This window comes from Panthera tigris, chromosome B4 (genome assembly GCF_018350195.1).
Source record: "Panthera tigris isolate Pti1 chromosome B4, P.tigris_Pti1_mat1.1, whole genome shotgun sequence".
Lineage (NCBI taxonomy): Eukaryota > Metazoa > Chordata > Mammalia > Carnivora > Felidae > Panthera > Panthera tigris.
The window spans coordinates 30,403,732-30,412,832 of record NC_056666.1 but is presented as its reverse complement, the minus strand read 5'-3'; the positions used below and the strand labels follow the sequence as shown (position 1 = coordinate 30,412,832).

The window sequence follows — 9,101 nt, the reverse complement described above, 5'->3', positions numbered from 1 at the left end:
GATGAGAGATACCCAACACCACATTTACAGAAGCTCAGCCATGTTTTCACACCTGGTTAAGTGTCCATATTTCCTTGCATCCAAACAAGAAGTGAGTTTTACACATATTTTTTACTCAAATATTTGAACTCTCAGGAGAACCATCCAGCAGTCTGGTTCTAGAGCTGCTCTGCTTCGAAGCTCAGGTTTGTTCAGTCCCCACAAAGGATCCTGATGCTTGCCAAGAAAAACAGCACAGCAGCTGCATCGTTGTGAGGGTGGTGCAAGCTTTAAAATATCCTAAAATCATCACTTATGGAAAGATGTAGAACCTTCAGTCATATTGGCATATTTAACCAGGGCTAGTTAGTTAAATGCCTTCCCCCCACATTGTCACTTTTTTTGTTTCATTGGTTATGATTCCTCCTAACTTATTAAACCTCTCATGTTTTCTTTTACATAAATCACTTCAATTTTCCTACAGAAATTACAAAGGTCCTGTATTTACCAGAAAAAAAAAATGTAGATGAAAGAATTATTTGGAAGTCAGTTCTGTGATAAACTACTCTGTTATTTTTATTATTTTATTCACAATTGGGTATTGATGGTGGAAATTATAATGAACTCAGTATTGTGATTGGGCAAAGGAGTCTGTTCTATTTAAAAAAAAAAATGGGTCATATCCTGAGTGGTCTGAGGCTGGTATAAATTCCCATCATTCAGTCTTAAGAAAACCTGTCTTGGAGGAAGCTAAAGTTGGAGAAAGCAACAGATGGTGAGGGGACATTTAAGGAGCATGCAAGTCTTCACTCATTCTAGGAAGTATCTGGTAAATCCAAATGTATTTTCTTTGTTTTTATTCCAAAGGGCAACTTCTCTTATCTCTTCTGTGAGTTGAGTATTTTGCAACCTAAGAGAAGGTAAGGGATGACATGTAAAGTTTTAGCAGCCAAGATAAACAATCTTCCATGAAACCAAAATATTTCATGGCACTGGCAAACCTCCTCAGCTTACTGGGAGGTTTGCTAAGGGACAGTGGGAATGGAGAGTTCAATCAACCAGGAATTTCTGACTCAAGACTTTGCCAGTATTTCTTTTGTATTAAACAATTGCCATTCAGAGGTTTTCAGCCAACTATAGCATCTTTACCTAAGTTATTCCATTATTTAACCTTATTCACATGCTGGATGATTAACTGCATATTTTCCCTAGCTTGGTCTTATAGGAAATTGTTTCTTGGTAGAAAGGAAGTTTCCAAACAATCATCCTTTTGCACATGTCACCTCAACACCCTGTACTTTTGCTTTGTGGTGGTGTTGTGCCTTTGTTATTTCCTTACATTTTTCCCCCCTGCCTTTTCACTTGAGGGCTGAAAGTTTCTGCGTAAAACCAGAGGTTTCAGTGCATGGCATTCTTGGTAAGGGCACTTACATCTCTGTATTATACACATAAATAAATAAGCTGAAGAATCCTAAGTCAAGGGGAACATTCAGCAGAGCAGAGATTTCACTTGCAGTCAGAATTCCAGTTCTCTCTGCAGGATGATTAGGCAGGTACTTAGAGAGAAAGACGGAAAGAAACGGGAATGGAAATTGAAGATTTCTTCAGGAATTTGAGTCTTTGTATCCAAAGGTCTAAGGGAGAATTGCCAATAATTCATATTCCAGGCAAAGAAAGGAATTTGGCTCGTCCCGCTGAACAACTCCAAGTTACAAAGAGGAGAGGTCATCCTTCCTTCTACCAATTGTACAATCCAACACAGACATGAGGTCCATTAGACCTTGCTCCAGCACTTTATCTAACAGCCTCAGGTCATAGAACACTCTGGGTTCACATCCCTCCAGAGTTAATATACCAATTTTTCCTTCACTGCTTGCTTGTGGAATTATTGGAAATGTTTAGAAAAGCAGTAGTTTGTTCTTACTTCTTGTATTATTTCACCCCTGCACAGAGCCTTTTCTCTGAGGAGCTCAGGAGCACATGCCACAATTAAAAGGATTTCATTTGAAGCTCAGTTATGACCTTGCTAGGTCAGTGATCTGTGAACTGAATTATCAAGACCTATTGATGACCTGAACAAAGGGAAAGCCAACCAGAGCACTTGAAAACAGTAAGAAGTGAAAAGAAATGTGGACATACCAAGATAGGTTTGTGAGAGAAGGGACTTGCAAGAAGCAAGAGGGTCAGTGGGAGGTCACAATGTCATCAGGAGGCCTACTGAAATGTTACTGCAGGAAAGGAACCCAGAAAGTTTGGGAAAAGCCACTAAAGAGACACAATTTAGTTGAGAGGGAGGAGAAAGAATTTTCTGTTGCTGAGCTATTAAAAGCCAGGCTGAGATACACAAAACATGCCCATGTTTGTACTTTTCACCAATAGTGTTTCCTTCATTTAATTTGTTTATATTCACAGTGACCAGAGGACCTGAGCAATAGTTATTATGATAGCTATGTTAGCTAATAATATGATTATGCCTTGATAAAAATGATAGTAAAATATTTAACATCATTAAATGTCATGGTAGACTGAATACACATGGTTGTTTTCCCTCCCAAGTGTTCCAAAGCTGACCATAAATAATTTTAAAAGATTTAAGACCAAAGGGAAAAACAGACTGAGAGAGGTCAAAGAGCGGACTAGAAGTATCAATGAAATTCCAGAAGATGGGAAACAGAGAGGGACTCAGAAAGAGACTTACCAGAGAGGAGTGACAATGAGTCCTTTTATTATTTCATAGAATCTGGAACAGGTTCTAGAGTTGGCAGGAAAGGTATGTCAGCAGGCTTGGAAATTCTGTTTATGGAGTAGTTAGAAACCTGTCTCCCCTACTCACACCCAGCTGGGTAACTATTCCTGGCAACCTGAGCAGAAGGCAGGGGCAGTCTCTGTAGACAAACTTGAGCAGAGAGGCCACCTGGGAGGCTCAGTCAGTTAAGAGTCTGACTCTGGATTTCAGCTCATGTCGTGATCTCACGGGTTCATGAATTTAAGCCCTGTGTCAGGCTCTGTGCTGACGGTGCAGAGCCTGCTTGGGATTCTCTCTCTCACTCTCTCTGCCTCTCCCTGATTCACACTCTCTTTCTCAGACTAAATAAACTTAAAAAAAAATTCTCAAAGAAACTGGAGCAAAGAACCTAGATTCTTGTTTGCCAAAGGCAGCTAAAAGCACAGTATGTTGCAGTAGTGCTGACAGGGTATTTGGCGAATATGTCTTCCTGAGAGATGCACCTCCCTCCCCCAGCTCCCTCCCTTAAAGGGGTCCCCAGCACCCATGTAGTAACTGGACATTGGAAGATTTCTTTTAGGAGAAAGTAGCCTAAGAAAACAAGATCTGTTGATATGGATATTTGAAACCATCCAGTGGAAAGACTGGTCCCTGTTTGGCACTTGAATACAAAGCGCATAAAACCCACTGAGGCACACTGAGCTTATAATTAGCTCTCGAGCTCCTCTCTCTTAAATATGAGTGACAGCTAAGCATCACCAGTTCTCTAGGAGAGACTCCAACATGAAAGGTAAAACCCAAAGTAAAAGAAAGAAAAGAAAAAAAGGAAAAGTTTCAAAAACAAACAAGAAAAAGAAAGGGAAACTCAAACTAAAACAAAGCAAAGGGTTCACTAAATATGATCCTCAGAGAAAGATGGAAGATACTGCATTATTATTATTTTTTAATTTGTATTTTTTATATTTATATATAATATATATTTTTTTGAGTAAGTTTCCCAACTGCACAGAGCTCAATGTGGGGCTTGACCTCATGACCCTGAGATCAAGACCTGAGCTGAGATCAAGAGTTGGACACTTAACTGACTGAGCCACACAGGTGCCCCAGAAGGCACTGCATTTATGAAACAAGGACAGTATGCGACAGGAAATCTTAAAAGAGCTGTTGGAAATTAAGTATAGCAAAATTAAAATAAGACATTTCATACAAAGGCAAAAACTGAGTTTGAAATTGTTCAAAAAGTACAAAAATTATTCCTATAAGAGGAGAAGATAAGAAAAATAGAAGCTCAATCCAGTAAGTAAAACATAGTATTAGTAAGAGTTCTAATTAGTAAGAATTAGTAAGAAAAAGAATAAAGGAGAAAATTACCAAAGATATAATTCAAGAAAAATTTTCAAAGCTGAAGGACGTGAGTTTCTACACTGAGGTTCCAAAGTAATAAATTATAAACACAAACAAACAAACAAACAAAACAAAACACCCAAGCCTCAGTATTATGAAATTTCAGAGCAAGAGGAATACAGAGAAGTTTCTACAGATTAAAAACCAAACCAAGCGGCGCCATGCACGCGCATATGCAAATGTACACACATAAAAGCACACACACACACGTTTTAGAATTGAACCAGACTAGTTATAACAATGTAAGCTGGAAAAACTATAACAGTATCTTTAAAATTCTGTTAGAATATTTTCCAACGTGGAATTCTTTATCAAGTCAAATTAACAAATAAAAGTGAGGATGTTTAAAAACATATGAAAATTTTAAATCATACATCCTTTCTATGGAAGTTACTGAAGGATTGTTCTAGTAATACAAAAGAATAAATCAAGAAAAAGGAAGAAACTGCATCTCGTACAGAAAAGAGGAAAAAATAGGTTCCCAGGTGGATGAAGAGAAGGCACAAAACTGCAGTTGTGCACAAAGTAAAACTAAAACAGATTAGTATGGAAGACAGAGGGCTTCAGTAGCGATGACTCAAAAATATATTAGTATTCTTGACGTATGTGGCCATATTAGGAAGCTTCCCCTCCATTCCTGTCAAGGAACAATTTAGTGATAAGGCATAGAAAACAAGTCCAGCCAACTAACTCAACTGAGGCAATTATTATATATATATGGAAATGTTATAGTTCACTCTGTGGTTCAGCTGTGAACAATAATTGCATGTAGACAGAGTTGTTGTATAACATTAGAGCCGGGTGAGGAATAGAAAGGTAGAGATTGTGTGTGTGTGTGTGTGTGTGTGTGTGTGTGTGTGAATATAATAGAGTTAAATTCTCACCTATTTTAATAAGGAATTGACATATCGGGTCTGAATTGAATCATAGTATTTGGGAAAACGGAAGCAGTGTCAAAAGAATCAGCTAAAAAGCTGAAAGCTGTTGGCGCTCAGAGCAGGACTCAGAGGGCGGAAAGAGGCAAAGAGGAGTCCCGTTATTCACAACCAACTCTGGTACCGTTTCACTTTTTATATTCTGCACAAATAGGATTTCATAAAAACAGACCATCCAACACTATCCCATGCATGAGGAAAAACTTTACATGAATTATTGCTTTTTTTTTTTTTTTTTAATTTTTTTTTTTTTTAACGTTTATTTATTTTTGAGACAGAGAGAGACAGAGCATGAACGGGGGAGGGTCAGAGAGAGGGAGACACAGAATCTGAAACAGGCTCCAGGCTCTGAGCAGTCAGCACAGAGCCCGACGCGGGGCTCGAACTCACATACCGTGAGATCGTGACCTGAGCCGAAGTCGGACGCTTAACCGACTGAGCCACCCAGGCGCCCCAATGAATTATTGCTTTTAATGCTCACATAATTACTGCATGAGATACATACCTTATTTTCCTCATTGAATGTTATAAGGCAGATCTTGGAAAACTTCGGTCAGAGAGAGGTTTGGAAACTTGTTCAAGGTCACATGGCTATGTGGGTGTTGTATATGGGGTATGATCTCAGGCAGCTGACTCCAGAGCTGTGCATTTAACCATTACAGCATTCTGACTGCTCAGGCTCTGTTGATGCAATGGTTGGGGAGCTTAAACTGGCATGCTTTAGCATATCAGTGTTTCATAAAAGCACAATTCTAGTAAACACAATATAAATGTTTTTGATTTTAGCCACATCTACTTAATTTGCCTTTAGAGCTAAAAGAGTGAAGATTATTGCATTGATGGCACAGAATGTCTGCTCTAAGGAGAGTGTGGACGGACAGGCCACACATAGCTGTCGCTCCTTTGATTTGTACAGAATGTGGTGAGTCCTCACAGCACTGAGGTGTTGGAGCCCGGAAAACAGCCATATGCCATCCTCTCTATCTGGCCTTCCTGGTCCCCTGGCTTCTCTCTTTAGGACCACCCCAATTTTGATATTGAATTATTTAGGCTTAAAGCCTAAGTAATTACTCACATAAACTTTCTAACCCCTGGGCCCTGAGCAGGTCTAGACTAGCCCCCCTCATTCGGTGACTTCCATTCTGCAATTCTCAGCATGATGGAAATTTAAACAACAAGGATCATGTAGTACACATCAGATTATAAAACTTTATATACTGGCGGTGCCTTTGACTGTATAAAAATTGGTTTTTATGCCTTGCTTGGATTTGGCACCAGACTAGAAAGGGCTGAATTCTCACTCCTCAGGAGCCCTCTTGACTTCTCAACCACAAACTCATGTCAACTGAAATCTTAGAAGTGGCCACAAGCAGTCTGGTTTTGATACCTGCCAACATTTTCCTCAAGCTAGCCCTTAACCACTTTCATAATTCACTTTTAAAACTAGCCAGTCCTTGTAAGTCAATGAGACTAAACAGTGTCAGCTGCTGGCTTAAAGTCGTTTCTCTGATGGCTGTATTAATATTTCTGTGTTCTCACCTCCTACCCCTGGAGGCATCAGCTTGCATGACTGGAGCTATTAGTTCCACCCAAGATTTTAGTCTAAGGCAAGCCATAGACAGATGATGTGGAAGACAGATGTTTCTGAATCCATATTCACAAGCTTTAGATGATATCAAACACCCAAGTGAAGAGTTCTTATTCTATTTCACTTATACATTCAGAATTTGGATTCAGTTGAAGTGTGAGACACAGACAAGCTACCTGCCCATGGATAACAGAATATTCTGGCTTCCTACTCTCTCCTATATGTCTCTGTTTCTGTTTATTGCTCAGTTTTTCTTTCCATCTCCTAGGAAGAATAACTTGTTAGGTGTTAGGCTTTGTCTTTTTTAGAGAGTTCAGTTAGAAGCCCATCTTTTAGATTTGTATTTTGAATTGCTTCATTTTTAATCTGGATCCGGCTTCATTCAACAAATTAAGAGACAGCCTTAGAGTAGCAACTCAAGTCACATTTAAGTTTTTATTTTTTTCCAAAACAAGATTCTAATGCAAAGACACTTCTGCATATCCCTTGGGATCCTTTGTTTTATAAAGCTTTCTTTCACCAAAATAAATTTCTCGATTTTGAAACGTTTTCAACCTATGAATGCTCTTTCCAACATACTGACATGGCTTTAAGAGAAAATACTTATCTGAGCGGGGGATACTGACACTCTGGGACTATCTTTTGATTTGGGGCTCAAATCGTTTGTTTAGGTTTGACACAGAGTAGGAAACAAAGTTTTGGGTCATTCTTTGATCCCTCTCCACTTTATCTTGGGTCCCTGATTCTCTTTACAGAAATGCATGGAGGCTTATTAAAATTGGGAACACGAGAAACAGCTACAAGAATCTGCGTGGAAAATGAAGTGATCTGCTGGCCAATGTCTATACGTATGTTTAAGGTGAGATTCTGCTCACTGGATAATTCTTTCAATGACAGTCCTGTTTAAAAACCTGTTGGATGAAATGAAATGCCTTTATGATGTCCCCCCAGTGCAGTTTAGTTTACATGTGGTTACTGGTAAAGACAATCACCTTTCTTATTGAGGGCTTGGTTTTCTCTCACTTCCTCTGCTTAGGGAAACCTCACTTCTTATTAGTGCAAGTGTAGTCATTTAAACAGAGGCTTGGGGAGAAATTTGTGGTTTTTAAAGATCTATTCTTGACCTGTTACCACTAAATGTTTTTATTAAATCTTCCCACTGACGTCTGTTCCTGACTGTCAGTTTCGTTAGTTGGACTAAGTGACCATGAATGTTTGCGGGTAGGTGAGGCTGGCTACAATAGGGAGACCGAACACTCGACCTTCTCTCTCTGGTATGACAATTCTTTACTGTTGCATGTACTCAGATTGTTACGACATTTTACCTCTGATAGAGGCAGGGAGATCTGCAACCTGAGGATATGGTCATGTTACAAGGGAGGACAGTATGTATATGGTCATGTGGTATGTTTTAGGCACGTGGGTACCACCATTGTCAGAGGGAAGGGGGTTAAAAAAAACCCATAATATTTACTTACAAGTGACAGCATCTAAAGTAGCCTTAGGTGGAGCAAGAAGTCATGCAGGGCAGCCTGAGAGATGTCCAGTGGAAAGAGGGAAAGAGTGTGGCCTGACTCACTTTCTTCCTTGGTGAAGCTGTGTCCATTTCTCTTTGCGCAGGTGAAAAAGTGGGGGTGACCAGCTGATCATCAACAACACGTTTGTTAACACCTCCCCTCTTTTCTCCAGTGGTGAATGGTGGGGGTACAGATAAAAGGGAAAGTGGGTGCGGAAGATGAAAAAAAAGGCAACCAGGGCCACAGAACTGGTTCTGGGCTGTTTACCACCCCTCGAGAGGGGTGTGGTTCCGGGAGGGCTCCATGACACCTCTCCTCTCTGTTCCCACAGCCCTCAGGCTCCCCCCTCCTCCTTCCCAGGTGCCACCTCCCTTTCTTAGCACCACCTGGGCCTCCACAGCTGGACGCACAGCGCCCCTCCTGGTTTGGCTGCTTTCTCGCCTCCATCCCTGAGCGCCAGTCACATGCGGGGTGGGTTTGGGTTCCTCTGGCACAGTGCTCCTCTCACCTCCCCTCCCCTTCTGGCTCCATCCTCCCGCCAGAGCCCAGCTGCTGCAGGCTGCGCTGTCACCCTGGGAAACTTGTAAACACACAGTGCTCTCTTAAGATTCCAGTTTCCCAGATCCAGAGAGCAGTCTTGGGATGTGCCCTTTCCAAGTCTCCCCTGGAAATTCTGAAGAGCAGCTGAGTTTGGGAAGCCCCTGTGGCCATCCCTTCTCTGGGAAGCATCCCTGATCAGCCCCTCCTGTTGCAGGTTTCTTTACCTCACTACCTAGGATTCCTGGTCTCAAGGCTTCCAGGCACGAAGAGGTGGACACAAAATGAGCAGCAGACAAAAGTTCATTGGAGTATATGATTACAAAGTAAGAATAGTAGGAGAGCTCTCTTTGCAGAGAGGGGGCATTGGAAAGTGAATACCTGCAGACAATAAACAAGGGTCCATGTTTTATAAG

The 9,101-nt window shown here is 40.8% G+C and overlaps 1 long non-coding RNA gene across 2 annotated transcripts; it reads right to left on the bottom strand.

Annotated features, from left to right (window-relative positions):
• Nucleotides 1-559: 559 nt before the first annotated feature.
• On the bottom strand, nt 560-8,691 carry LOC122240579. Of its 2 annotated transcripts, none has more exons than XR_006220365.1 (4): nt 8,535-8,691; nt 8,110-8,273; nt 5,549-5,724; nt 560-889 (listed from the first exon to the last, which is right to left on the bottom strand). It is a non-coding gene; the product is annotated as an uncharacterized LOC122240579 (long non-coding RNA). The 2 variants fall into 2 exon arrangements; XR_006220366.1 differs by having other exon boundaries at nt 8,110-8,241.
• Nucleotides 8,692-9,101: the final 410 nt, after the last annotated feature.